We start from the raw sequence: 15480 nt of genomic DNA, 5'->3' as shown, positions 1-15480 counted from the left end.
TTCGATTTCTGTATGCATTTGTTTTTGAGTTTTTTTTTTAATATTTGCCTACATTGAATTGTATAATTAATTGTTGTCATTCAAGTGGCAAACAATTAAATAATAAATCAGTTTTTAAATAATTGTTTAATTATGTAAAAATGGGCCAGAGCCAAAGAGCACGAGTTGCAGCACTTGGAGCATTGCTAGATAAGATGAGGGCGGGGATGAGGAGCAGTTTAAGAGGGAAATTATAATAACAATACCGATTTCAATTATGCTTTATAATTATTTACACACAAATACATAAATACATACATAAACATACACATGGATGTTGGATATAATTAAAATTGCAACAATATAACCTAATGTAATGCAACAAAACAATAATAACAATTGCCAAATGACCGTTAAATAGAATTTCTTTCTTCTCTTTCCGCTTTTTGGCTATTTCACAATTTACGACAGAAAAACACTTTTGAAAAGTGGCAAAAAGAGCTTGAATTACAATCGAATCCATTGTTATATGGCCAAAGCCATAGAGTGTACTTGACTAACCGCCTCCGAAAGGCCACCGCCCATGTGCCACCTCATCGAAGTCCTGAATCTAATGCTCCATTTATGGTGTTGCGGCATTTCATGGGAAATCGATAAATTAAAGCAAATGAAACATTAATTTCATTTAATTACACAATCGACGACACTCATTGCCTTGGCATTTCGAATCTAACGGTAGCCAAATAGCCCCGGATAGATGTTTGAATGTATCCATTGTTGTTTCTCCTCTTCGTAATGTGCCGACCAATTGTCATTGAGATAGCCATCCATATCTTAAATGGATCAATGCGGCAACAGCAGCAACCAGGTGATTGACTCGGTTGTGTCTTGGAATCGAATCTATGTCTGGTGGAACGGGTTCTGCAAAACAGAATCTCTTGGATGGGTCTTGATTCGTGTGTTTCTGTGTGTGTGTGCTCTTTAATCAAGCTTAATAAAACACATGCCGCCATCTATCAATGATCCACCTGATGGAATCTCTCGGCAAGAGGCTAAAGTCGGTTGATTTTATGGCAGTTACCTTATAGATGTACTTTCACACTCCAAATAATCCTTAATTCCACAAAGCGTTTTGAGTTTTCAAAGTATGGGTATGTAAATTTATTCTCAAAAAATGAAAATTTGATCCAAAATTTTGTCTCTCTTATGACGTCTTAACAACTTTTTGATATTACTTATGTATATGCATATATGAATAGACGTTAATAACATTTTGTCACCTTGAATGCATTTCTCCATGAAACAGTCTTATTTGTTATTTACAACATTTCATTTGGATTATGCACTTTTTACATGAACTCTGATATACACTGTAAATATTATGTGGAGTTACCAATATATTGAAACGAATGTCATATCTCAAAACTTTATCAAAGTAGAGAAGATAAAATGGTTATTAAAGATAAGCATATTTAAATGTAATATAAATATATTTAAATGTAAAAGATCTCTTTCCTTTTTCTCGTAGTTAAAAGAATATGTCCAAATTTAAAAGTTTTGCTTAGTTTGAGTAACATTTTCTATGTGGAATTCCGTGTTTCTTTTGGAATCCGATTTTACTCAATCCAAATAACATTAAAATTATCATTACTAATAACTATCGCAAAAAAAAAAAGAACGTGACGATTGCTTCACGATTTCAAGCGAGCGTTTCTTATTAAAATAAATGCACTGATTAAACTGTAGTTAGATGACGGCATTAATTAAGCTTACAGATCTTAATTAGCTTAAATTAAATTTAGACTCTTATGAACAGCTTTAAACCCAATACATTATAAGAACATTTATTTTGACCAATTTAATGAAATTTACTCCCAAATTTGGTTCTCATCAAAGTTAGTTAGTGTCTGGCCACTGCCTCTCAGATAGTTCGAATACGGGTTTTCTCGTATTCACATTCTTGATCAATGGATCATTCAAAAGACTTCTATCTCTGACTCCCGTCAGCTGCCTCCGACCCGCCCCTTAAGCTGTGTCCCCAGCACAAAGCTTATGAGTCATTTGGGGAGATACGCAAAATGTGACGATATAAAACCCAAGCAAACAGAACATTCAGAAATAACAAAAATAAACACATAAAAACAGTTCCTGACTCATAAACGCGGGAGGGGGACAGAGCAAAAGTCCTTCATATTCACATTCTGTAATTATGTGATGCTTGCGCCCCTTTTAATGATGAGGCGTATAAATAAAGGTAAAAGCATTACAATTAATGTTTGGTTTATTTATTTACTTTTTTTTATTATTGATAAGAATGGGCTCCCATATTTGGGTCAATCGAATATCCCCACTGTGCTTTGAACTAATGTGAATATTTTTATGGAGACACTTACCGTTCCGTGGTTCTTTCTTGTTGATAAACAATGCCGATGTCGAGGTAATCCCAGTTCCAATACGACTTTCAAGTCGCGTTGCCGTTTGAATAGTTTTATTTATGATATGATGGGGTTTTCAGTATTTCAAGCACGTGCCATTTGATTATTTTTGGTCACCCACAAATAGTTTTACACTCGACAACGGTAAACACAAGACCACAATAAACAAAGACAAAACGTTAATTGAATTGACTGAGGTAAACACAAAATACGCGTATTTTATACTGAACAAAGTTTTTGAACCAAAACGCGTGATAGTAGATAGCCGATCGTAGCGGAGCTACGTGTGCGCGCGTTTCGAAGTCGCAAGAACGAATGCGTTCGAATGCGGCGGGTGTTGTGCAAACTCGTCCGGCTCAGCGAGAGAGTGTGAGAGGGTGATAGAGAGCCAAGCATGAAGCGGGAGAGAGAGAGGTGGCCAAGAGAGCGATGCTCTCACCGAGGTGACAACATTTACCTGAGCGCCCTATCATGAGTAGCAGCAGCAGCAGCTGTCCCCTTCCCTCGTCTGACTCACTCTCCCTCTCACGTTGTTTATTGCATGGATTTTATAATACCCTGTAAAGTATTTGCAGGAAGTGGAACGAACTTTTCATCGATCGTGATTCTTCACATGATCATAGATATATAGAAATGTATACCAGATATGAGCAAGGAGGAAGACAAAGTGAGAAAACCGATCCTCACTATAAATTGACGATTGTGATCGGCTTAAGCACAATATTTCGTGGCAGGGTATCTGGCGGTCGTTACCTTTTTTCCCCACTTTAAATTTTTGTTTATTTAATGATATTGTGCATACATACATATGAGACTTCATTCAGTTGGCATAATGCACGGCATTGTTTCTTTTTCCTCGTTGTTGTAGTAGTTGGTGGTGAGTTTTGGGTCTTTGGTTTCTTTCTTATCACGAGCCAAAGGCGGCTGCATTTGTTCTCTCTCCCAGCTGTTCGAAACCGGTAGCAAAGATCTCTTTCTCTCTGATTTCTGTTTCTGGTTTATTTTTGGCATCATCTGCGTTTGTGTGTGATCTGGGCATGCGCAGCATCTCAGCTGCCTTCTTCTTGTGACAGTGATTTTTGTTGGATCAGTCGATTGTATTGCAATTTTTGAAGTGGGGGGAACAGGAAAGGAGACGGTCACTTTTCAGCTATTTCGACATACATATTTCTTTATCTACTTAGTCCACTCATTGAAAGTGATAAGATAAACGAATACTGTTTATGGTCAGTAAAGTTGTGTAAACTGATCGTTCAGATTTGATATACACATACATGTATATATGTATGTATGTACGTATGGATGGGAGGAAAGGCTCGAATAAATGTTGTGTAAGCACGTCAAACTTTTCGTTCGATCGAAGAGCAATTAAATAATTGTGGCAAAAAGCAATTAACCAACCCACACTCACCCAAATGAAATGTAAGCCAATTTGTTTCTTTTTTTCATTTCTTCTCGCCAATTTTATACAATTTTTCAACGTTTTCAAAAGCAACGTAGTATGAACGCATGTGGACAGATGGATGTATGTGGGTGAGGATGATATAAACAAATTAAAATTGAAAACAATTGTAGGAGAATGTTGAAAGTTCAGAGTGCACATACAGAAAAAGGAATTTCCATTCATCGTCGTTGTCGTCGTCAATGTAATTTGTCAGTTCAGAGATCCCATCGTTCGTTCCCCGTCGTCCTCCCTCGCAGGATGCATGACAACGCAAGGCTCCTAGTGCAATAGAGTATGTGGTACGTACGTGCAAGATGTTTACTACGAGCGAGCAAGACACACAGACGGAGAGACATACAGAGAGACAGACAAATGGGCCAAGTGTGCAGACGTGAGCTAAAAGACGTGGTGAAGGAGTGCAAGTAAAAAAATGTAATCAATGTATTTTTGTCACGTTAACGAAATGTAAGGCAGCTGCCTGGAAATAGTTTTCTTCTTCCGTTTCTTTCCGCTCAAACGACAGTGACGGAGAAAACATAATTCTCACTCGGGCTCGACAAATTTGCACGGAACAACAAACAGCCCCGAAAAAATGAAAGAAACGAAAAAGGAAAGGAATTCTCAAATCCCATTCCGAACGGGCACAAAGGATTGTTAGGTAGAAGAAGTGTCACTTCGTTTTGGCAGCAATTATGTATTCCCTCCCCACCCTACTCCCTCCTGAAGCTACCCACCCATAGTTCTCTTTCGGCAGCTGCAGCTGCCTTCCGCTATGCACAGTAGACCTTCGCTTGGGTTTTACATCGCATAACATATCATTGAAGCGTGTTCCACTTTCCGGAGTATAACTGTAATTCAATTGCTCAATTGCATGCTCGTGCTCTTTGGATCTCTCTCTCTCTCTCTCTCTCTCTTTCGGTCTTTCTCTCTGTGGGTGAATTCTGCTGATGTGTGCCTTATGCCAGGGGTAGGCACAAAGAGAGCCAGATCAAACTGTCAATGTATGCGTGCGCTTGCTTGTGTGCGTAAGCTGCTTTACACTGCGCGAATCGTATGTGAAGAAACGAATAAAAAAATTAAACTGCAAGTGAAACTGCGGAATTTTCCCACAACCCTTTTTTACCGAATCGCCTTAAAAAACAAAGTACAGTCATGAGTCTTGAATTCCTTTTACCTTAATGCCATAAAAATGAATGCATATTTTGTATCGGCTATTATATGTATATATTTTTCATACTATACATATATGTGCATACATGTATATCTTACATTTATATTACATTATGCATGTTCGCTTATATTATAATATACTTTTTACCCTATAGGGACAAAATATAAATAATGGCAAAATATTTTTAAAGTTGCCATGTAAGAAAGTGAAGCATCAATTTTTCTGCGTGTAGCTGGGTAATAAAGCGACATAGTACTGCTTTCGTCAAAAGTCTGTGCGACACTAGCTGTTTTTTTACGCTTTGAACTTGTACTTCGTGCTCACATCGGCATGCACACAGACGGCCACACGAGCAATTGCCGAGCAAAAGTGCCCGCACGGGCTATGGGCGCCTACCTCTGCCTTATGCCATGTCTTCCGCGCTTGCACTCAGTCAACCCCCGAAATTACACAAACAAACATAAAGCCAAAAGAAAACTTAAGTGCATTATGCCACACTATGCGGCATTGGCATCACTGTCTGCCAGCTGTCTGCACACCCTTATGTAGTATCCTCCTCCCTCCCTCTCCCACTCAGTCTCTCTCCCTCTCTAAGTCTCTGGTTTTAAGTAATTAAGTCAAGCGTTATCGAGGACGAAAATTTATGAGCAAATTCATTTGTTTCTTTACCTATTTATAGACTGAAACCATTACGAGGTTACAACTCCAATGGAATGTGGTGAACTATGTATCTGGAGGGAGGAGCATGAATCAAAATTCCATATGATTCCAACAACAGAGGTGACTCACTTTCTTATTATGCCACAATTTTTATGTGTCAGAAACAAGCAAGAGAAAAAAAAGAGAGTTTCATCTGATGATTAACTGTGTGTGTCTCTCGCGCCAATGATTTGCACACCTTTCAATTTATCAAGACGAACATTCATTCGTATTGATATTTGACGGCAATTCGACTCCTTGAAGGCGCCTCGAATTCCATTTTCTGTTAGTTTAGCGTTTTTAAACTCTATCGCGGGGTATTACGACTTTGATGATCAGTTGTTTGCCAGTCAGAAATTCATGTAGTGATTTTGCTAAGAAAGAAACTCTCGCTTTTTCGATGACTACGTATTTTGGGATTTCACGACAGCGATCGGTATGAATGTTCCAATGAACAAACTACGTAGATGTCTCCAGCATTCCCTGCACTCGTTCACTCAGCACGCTACTTTAACTTTTCACGTCGATACTTAATGGGTATATCGTCTGGGGATAACACCGTAGTGTGTTTGCACTTCGTCGGGCAAAACTTACAATATATTGTTTCTTTTTTGCCCCTTATCGACGGTCGTTTCGCGATTCTCTGTGTGTCATCATATTGAAAAGTTGTACAAAAAAAAAAAATTGTCATGCCAAAGCAGTAAAGAAAAATAATTTAACGACAGTGCGGCATGCTCGTCTATCGCCCTCCGCCACCCAATTTCCACCACCACCCAATGCAGCCAATGAAATCACTAGAAGAGCAACAGCAACAAGTCGTCGAAGTTGTCCCTTGTCGTCGTCACTTGGTCTTGGGTGCTCTTCTTGGTTGCCAGTTGTTTACCTTGAGTCAGTTGCCCATGCCCGTTTAGCGTGTAAAATGACGACGAAGTAGAAGAAGATGGGAAAAAAAACTAACTAACGTCTAAAGTTTCTGCAGCAATGTTGTTGCTTATCAGTTGAAGTGCATTGACATTGTTGTTGTTGTTCGTTTTATACTTTCTGGGTCTTGCCCTGCGGCTGTTTTGTAAGCCAAGCTAAAAGCTTTTCAAGCAACTCAAAAGAAAAGCAGCAAGAGAGAAAGAAAGAGAAAAAGAGAGAGAGGGGAGAGAGTGTGAGTGAGAGAGAGATGAAATAAACCAAAATCTCGCTTAAAGATTGCTTTAAAATTGCCAGCTGCATTAACTATTTTGGCACAAACATCAATAGAAATCAAAGAATCAATAGAAAATTGAAAAATTGTTAAAGTTGATTTCGACAAAAATGTTAACTCTCTTTCCACACAAAATTCTTTCCAAAATGAAGTTAGGATGCGAAGCAGATTTAACAGTTATACAGTGTATATGAAGTGATTATTTGAAAACTATTTATATATTTTTACATACTTGAACACAATGATTTTTGATATGAAGCTTATCATGAAAAGACAACTCTAATAATCCTAAACTAAGTATTATAAAATGTCAAATTTATTGAACAATAAATTGGTTTTAATTATACTTATGTAAACACATGTGTTGATCTTAAGTCGAGTTTAATCAAAAATTTTTAATTACTTTTTAACCTAAAATTTGTTCAAATTCTAAAAATTATGCGGTAATTTGAATGGATCGTAACAAAAATAGATTGTCCTTTGTACCCAAATTACTCGCAATCAAATTTCTTAAATGGCAAAAAATCTTACAGATATATGTATGTATAACTGATCCACCTCAACCTAGACTCGATTGTCCAATAGCATATGAAGCAATCAAAAAAAGACTTCTGCTAAACAACTTTCGAAAATAGAGAGAGACTCTCTTCCTTAAGCCAAGTGACATGTTTTCCAAAACTCCAAATAGCTGATATTTTCAAAAATTATCTACCAATGCCCTTTATAGTAATAGCCATCTATAGTAATTCCCATTATAGTAATTCCCATCTATCTGCCTCAATGAAATCAGCTCAATGGGCCGATTAACATGCTCCATAATTATTTGGTTTTCATTCCCTACTTTAAAATAAATTGTGCAAATGAATATTGTAAATAGAATAAGTAATATCGAGAGGATAATGGAATTAAAAGTAATTTCCATAAATGTGGGATTTTTTTACAGATAATTTTACGACGATGTCGCGTATTTTCCCTTTGCTAACAATACTAAACTGTCTCTTTTAATTTAAGTAGTAAAAGTAAATTATTCGTTCAGTTATAACAAGATGAACTACTATAAAAAAGCACTTTCCAAACAATTTATTCCAGTAATTTTTTATTACAATGTTTTCGATGAGACTTGTTGTTAGCTAAAATGTCTTGATTTTATAGTTTTAATCGCTTTAGAACTTTTAAATGAGCAGGAAAATTCTTTGTTTGTTGGCTTGGCAATTAGAGTTAGAAAAATAACTAAGAAAACACTTGTGGTACCTTCTAGTTCTATCTTGAGGATGAGATTTTAGCTGCATATTTTGCACTCTGAATTTTCGCCCACCTTGACCATATGAAAGGGTTGATCAAAATCTCTAGGATTTTCATTGTCTTGTTTGTTGTTTGCTTGTTGATTTTTCATGACTTCCTCTTCGGGTCTCCTGCAATCTCAAGTGGTTGCTTATTAAGTCATAGCCAAAGTAAAGGAAAGCTAAGGACAAAGTTCACGGCGCCCACATAAGTATGCAACACATTTTTGTATGGGCAAACGGTGAAGGAGCTTGCAGTCGGTCGGCGAAAGGCTGTGTGGCTCGTTTTGGTTGGCTTTCCTTTCATAATTTACTATTTTAGTAGCTTCCCCGCACCAAGAAGCACCCACATGCACACACACACACACACATGCATAAGTACACAAACACATTGTTGGCTTTTGTTTTAACGCCTCACACAGACATAAGCACGCTTCACTTGACGCACATTGTTGTTTAAACTTACGCTCGGGAAAAATCACACAATTTATAAGTGTTGAACAATAACAACATTACATGCGGTTGCCAGGGCTGGGTGGCGGTTTGATGGGGTTGGAGGATGCAAAGGGGCAACAGTTGTTGGCGGCTGGTGGCCTATCTTCCAACAACAATGAGATCATGATGATGGCAGCGTTGGTGGCGGCGCCTGCTTTATATTAACAAGGCGCAGGGCAAGACAAGGAAAGGAAGGCAAAACGAGGCAAAGGAAACTGCGAAAAAAACAGGCGTTAACAAAGAGAAGACAAGAAAAACTGTTGACAATTCCGCAAAACAAGCGAAAAACATTGCATAAACTAGGGCGCACGCATCGAGTGGGTGGTTTGGGTGGGGTTAAGTGGTGTGGTTTGAGCTGAGTTGGGGGGGTGATGTTTCAAAATTTATGCTGTGGAAAATAATGCGATGGCGGCTCGCGAGTTGCCGCTTTAAGCAGGCAAAACTCTTTTCACTTTGCCATTATGCGGCTTGATATCCTGTTGCGGGGAAGGGTGTGGGTATAGGTTGGGTGGGGATTTGGGGCTTAGTGTAATAACATATGTATGTGTGTGTATTCTGAAAGGCTGCGTGGATTATATAACAAACTTGCTGCTGCTGCTGCTGATGCCGCTGATGCCACTGCATTTGAACAATGCCAATGCCGCCTTTTGTAGTTGTAGTTGTTGTTGTTGTAGGGTCCATAAAGGCCAGGCGAGAAGCAAAAGAAGAACAGACAACACACACACACACACACACACACTCAATTTTCACTGAGGCTGGGGCAACAGGAAAAAGGAGAATAGTCCTCCCTCTGTCTCTTTCTCTCTTTGTATGTGTGGAAAAGCCAAAATATTTGAACAATTTTCGTTGCAGATTTCTTTGCCAGCCGCAAAAGCGTAGTCTCAGCGACAGAGCCATATGTGTGTGTGTCTCTCTCTCTCTCTTTCTCTCACTCTTTCTATCTCAACACACAGTACAGTATATGTCTATCTCTGTCTCATCCTCTTTCTCATCTTGCTAGCAAGTTGCACTCGTTTAGCATCGTTAAGCTTTCCACTTTCCGCTTTTGTGTGTCGGCCACATTTTCCGTGCTAATATCGTTAAAATGTTATTACAACGTAGTTTTTGCTTTAAATTTTACCCGAAACTCCTATCCTATTTACCATCTCTCTCGGCTCCCCCCTCTCCCTCTCGCTCTGCCTCTCTACAATCTCTTTCTTCCTGCAATCTCTATATGTGTGTTGTAAAAATTATCGTTAGTTTTGTTTTAGCCTTCATCCCATTCTGGCTGGATTTTCGCTACATCGTGTAAAATTAATTGAATGTAGCTGCTGCTGCTGAGACCAGATGGCCAAAAACGGATGTCTAACAAAGGGAGTGAGCGAGCGAGCGAGCGAGAGGGGAAAGAGAGTGAGCGAGGCGGAACACGTCTGGACCTCTGGCCAGCCACTGGGCCATATAATTTAGATGCCACGAAAAGCTACTTAAATGCTCGAGGTATGTACTTAGTTACCATAAACCAGCTTTTACAAGTCGCTAAAGCTTGTCTAACTATTTATTGAGTCCCCGGGTGCATTTAATTTTGAAATTATTTCCAACGTTTTTGCCAAATCTTTGCATAGAAACATTGCAAGTGCATAATTTAATAGAGAAATTGTTATGCCAAACTTTGCAAGGGTAGAATATTCAACATACTGAAAAATACGCTTATTGTAAGCCACAAAAGATTCCTTTCAAAAACCCAACAAAGCTTTTGGATTGAATCGAAAAAAGGAATGTGATATCGTTGGATGGTTAAGCATGACTGAATCCTTTTTCGATTTTAACTTTTAGATGCATTTGTTCCCTTGCGAAAGTCCATCTGCCCTCTGAAACATTTAGTTCTCTCGTGTGGGGTGGTTTTTCGTCGTTCGCCAAATTTAACAATAGCAAATTAGGAATCTTTCAAAAGAATGATAATGATATTTGATCTATTTGTGGTTAAGCCAACCCTAACTTCAGTCTTTATAGACTGACTCTAAAAATTACCAAGACCAACATAATGTTTTCCACAAATAAATTGTAAAAAATATGTCTGTCAGCTGTCCCATACTAAATCACTTTTTGAAATAGGTTAAAAATGAATTTCGTACGAACCAACGGACTCTAAACTCAACAGTCTAGTAATTCAAAAATGCATTCTGCTTCAATTTACACAAAATTTTCTTTGTTAAAAGAATTCTTTTTTATTAGTTTTATGCGTGTTTTGAAAAGTTTCCATTTGCTTTGGGGTGGTGGAACATTCAAAAAGTGCTATCGTTTAAAGGCGATTTCTCTAATTGTATGGCAATAAGAAAGTTTTTACATTTCTTTTTCATTACCGATGGTAACTATTCTCTCTACTTGAATTTTTGCGTGAACTTGCTTTTCAATGATTTATTGCGTTTCATTTTACTTTATTAGCTATATGTTGTTTAAAATTATTGAAGGTAATTTGGATGTCGCTTTGAAGTGACTTGAATTTTCTAAATTTTCTTTACATATGTAATTGCAGTACTGGTGAGAGTTTTGTTTTCTTGTATATAAGGAAACTGAAAGTTTGAAATGTTAAATACTCATTGATTACTCATAAGGTTCATTTTAGTTTACATTTGAATAATGTACACCTAATATAAGTAGTCTCAGTCAAAAGGCTTACAAATTCTTACCTTTAAAAATGGGATTTAGCCAACTTGATATCAGGTAATCTTTGTTGTTATATTATAAAATTTTTACTTATAGGCAGCACAATAGTAGGAGACTGAAACCCAGTCGACCATCTAAAAGTTCGAAGTCTAAACAAACATCCTTACTTTTAATTGGTGGTGTAAAAAAATAACGATAGATTTGATGAAATACATAGGTATTAAGTCATTCATTTTTAAAGCTGTTGATTTTGGAAAATGATAAACATTCTGATACTGTTCATATGTGTCTTTGATATATCAAATATTCATGAGTAATTGTGTATTTCAACCAAATATACGCTTTCTATTTACTGATTTGTTTAGTTCAAGTACATCATAATAGTAGCCAAATCCTTTCCTTAAGTTCTTTTCAAAATGAACTTAACTTGTCTTACATAAATAAATCATATGGCTTTTACTTTAATGGACCTGTTCTTGCAATCATTTTACATGCAATCCAAATGTATGTGTCAGGTTAAATATAAGTTTTGCATACATTTCTGTATATATGTATGTATATATTTTCCAGAGTTTCTGTGTTGCTTTTTAGTGGATATAGCTTATCTCATTCCGCTTCAGCTGTTTAAACAGAAACTTCCAACTCTCCGACATACTTCACCTGGTTTATCTTATCATCATGCCCCCTGATAGGGCCAATGCCCACCTTTCTCTCTCCCTTTCTGTCTCTCCGACTTTTCCTGTGACAAATATTGATTTATGTTTTAGCTTTCCCTTTGGCTTTGGACTGCAGCGCATAAGTTGAAGAGGAATGAAGCTTGTTAAATATTTGCTTAAATAAAGCATAGGCAAGCATTTTCTTTTTACCCATCATCAAGAGGGCGGTGGAGGGGGTGTGGGGCGATGTTAAATTGGAGTGGGGTAAATGTGTTGCACAACAAACATAACATAAATATTATATGAAAATCCCTGACGACCTTGGTGCGCACTGTCAGGATAAATAATTTGCCATAATCTACGTTTCCACTCCTTTTCCAGGCGAAACGCAATTAATGATGAAATCCTCCAGCTAGGCTAGGAGCCTTCATTCGACATTATCGTAGGCGTTATGGAATTGCGTGTCTGGATGCGTATGGCATAAGCAGATATTTATGTATGTATGTATCTTTAATGGAGCCAGGTTCTCATTTTCCGAAAATATTCGTATTTATTTATATCTTTTCTTATCTGTGATGAAAAGTGAACTATTAGCCAGTGGAGCTTGACCAGAAGGGCGCTCAACTGAGACGCAAAAACGGCGTGTGCCAAGAGTTTCTTTTGCCACCCCTGCCACCGCCTCAACCCTGTCCAAGTCCATCCCATTTGGTTTTGTCCTGCTCTGTTCTGTTCTCTTGTAGGCGCTGTGAAGCGTGGCAAACAGACAGCAGGACGGGCCGGGCTGGCTGCCAGAAGGGGCGTTTAGGACACGCGTCCTTTTCCATTCAGCAAAAGAAAGTTTTCCGGTGGGTAGGCTTCTGTCTGAAGGAAATTAAAATACTTACAACAGCTGGGATCCGGATCTGCATGAGAACTATTAACTCGTGGTTAAACTTCCTTTATTTCTATCTATACCCTAGCAGAGAGTATTATAATAAAATTCATGAACATCCAACAAACATTTGCTACACATTTAAGTAAGGATATTTGTATTCACGAATTTTTCTGACCACTCAATCATCATGGAGAGATAGTTATGATTTGGAAATACTTTTACATCAGGGCTCATCTTTTTGAAATTATTTAATGTAACTTATTATGATAACGTCTAGTTTTGTTTGAAGTTGGTAAATAGTTTATGGTATATCAAGTAATCTTTAATACAAAGGCAAAACAAACAATACGAAAATAATCTAGGATCTACATATATATATAATTTTATATTTATATAATTTCATAAAAATTTCTCTTAAAGATAGTTTCTTATTTTTTAAATTTACTTGAAGTGAATGTGGTGATATGGGGGCTATAAAATTCAATAGATTGAGTGATTCTAAGTCACATAAAGTATAACTATTTTTCATATATCTTTAATCATTATTAAACGAATATGACAACCCACATAAATTTGTGGAGAGAGAATAATATTTTTTACTACTGAGAATGTGAGGCCAATAAGTCAGGATATGGGAAGAAAATGAACTTAAACGTAATTTTAATCAAACTCATGAGTTCCTTTTTCTTCCTTTTGATTTACTGAAAGTATTTAAAGTTTAATTAAAGATTAATTAAAGGGTATAGGAAATTTGCTTGCTTAAATTCGCACTACCTAACGGTATCTTTTGCTATACCTTTTTTTGGAAATAGAAAAATATTTATACAGTTTTGTTTGCCATAGAAAAGGCTGAAATCCTTGGGCTTATCTAGCTCCGGATATCGAATGCTTTTGATGCCTTTGATGCTTAAAGCCGATTTGTGTACCTCTTTTTTTCACTCAAGCTGGTCCATTCAATTGCGGCCACCCCCCCAGTCCCTCCGTGGCCCCCTCTCACATGCTCACACACATTTGGATCTATTGTGTTGTGTTGAATATGTGTTTATCTTTTGGAGCCCGCAGCTTTTTCGCATGAGACGCGATTTGCGATTTTAAGTATGTTTTTGCCTATTCAGTTTTTTGGAGCCTCATCCTTTGGCATCATTCGCCATCAATCAAAAGTGCGTGAAATCAAAAATTTATGCCTCATTGGTAGACAAGGCACGCTCGAGCGCATAGAGAAAGATAAAAACAAGTAGCTAGAATGGAGCGTAGAGGGGGCGACGGGGAGTGGTTGCCATCAGGTCAACAAGAAATCGCATAAAATTGCTCAAACCGCAAAGCAACAAAAATATAAATTTTATTAACCCACAAACAGAGAACAGATAGAAAGAGATGACAACAAACGCATGTGTCCGGCCTACAGATGTGTGTAAATGTGTGTGTGTGTGTGTGAATGTTCATGTGAATGTGTCAGGGACACGCACCGCACCTCTTGGGGGATCTTGATGAGAGAGAGAGAGAGAGAGTGTTAGAGTTAACTGCCTATGTGGTTGGCTTGAGTGGGTGGGGACATAAAAATTGCATGAACTTGAAGTTGATTTGAATGCGGCTAGCCCCATAAGTGGGTCGTGGGTCCCGGGTCCACTCGACAACCTGGGCCAAAATGTATCACCACATAAACTAGAGAATTCTCTGAAGCGTTCTGTGCCAAAATATGTACGAATTGTAGTCAAGCGTGTCACATGGAATTGGTCCACATCAGACAAACATTTATTTCTGCTCTTTCTCAAAAGGTGAAAATGTAACGGTTTCTCTACATTTTCCCATTTTTTTTTTGTTAAGGGTCATAATTGCCACCACTATGAATTCGGTACATATTTTCAACCCCCTTGCACTCTTCTCTTGATTACCCCGAAATCAACGCATGGCAGATGTGCAGGACGACGACGACGTGAAAGACTAAGCGGGACAGGGACACGCTCAACAGCACAGAACAGGACATGCTACACAGGAGGCATTTGTATGTGGGACTTGGTTCTTCTCTCTCTTTTACTCACTCATTCTATTGAGCTTCATTGAGATCAACCCTAGATCCACCTAAAAATATGCTTCACCAACTACCAACCATATTGTAATCATTTTTTCACTTTATACCCTCTATAAGGGCGATAAGAGAGGCATATTGAAATTGTCCAAACATATGTTGCAGGCGGAGACGAACCAGTTGAACATATAAACTGCATTATCCTTACTAAAGTGAAAGAAATTCTTTCTTCAGTAATAGAAAAATGATTAGTTCTTATATGTGACTTTATTTAAGGATTTCCATACAGTAAAAATTTTCCAAATATCCATTTATGTATTATTCATTTTCAAAATCTATGTAAATATTTAAATAAACTCGGATAAATATTTTTGGTGATATATAAGTTTTCTGGGATTAAATCATAGAGAATATATTTAAAAAGTTATATTTCAAAAATTATTATTTATTTTAAAATCTTTTGAAAAACATTTTATTTTTTTAATTCAGAAAACACCGAATCAGAGAGTCGTAACAATGCGGTTTTCTAGGAGGACGGAGTGGGACAGCTTAAATTATTTTATTGCTGACACTATTAAGACTTAGA

The 15480-nt window shown here is 37.5% G+C and overlaps 1 protein-coding gene and 1 long non-coding RNA gene across 2 annotated transcripts in view; one reads left to right on the top strand and one right to left on the bottom strand.

The window, feature by feature from the left end:
* LOC6652266 overlaps window positions 1–2729 on the bottom strand; it is a 17209-nt gene extending 14480 nt beyond the window's left edge. The window contains exon 1 of the mRNA XM_023181083.2: window positions 2373–2729. The gene's annotated coding sequence lies outside the window, so the exon portion shown is untranslated. The remainder of the gene's footprint in view (window positions 1–2372) is intronic.
* On the top strand, window positions 2728–15480 carry LOC124459946. The gene is made up of 3 exons (XR_006953900.1): window positions 2728–2783; window positions 9935–10171; window positions 15384–15480. It is a non-coding gene; the product is annotated as an uncharacterized LOC124459946 (long non-coding RNA).

Source organism: Drosophila willistoni, assembly GCF_018902025.1.
Source record: "Drosophila willistoni isolate 14030-0811.24 chromosome 2L unlocalized genomic scaffold, UCI_dwil_1.1 Seg168, whole genome shotgun sequence".
NCBI classification, from domain to species: Eukaryota; Metazoa; Arthropoda; class Insecta; order Diptera; family Drosophilidae; genus Drosophila; species Drosophila willistoni.
The sequence above is the reverse complement of the archived record's forward strand: the minus strand, read 5'-3'. Positions and strand labels throughout refer to the sequence as shown.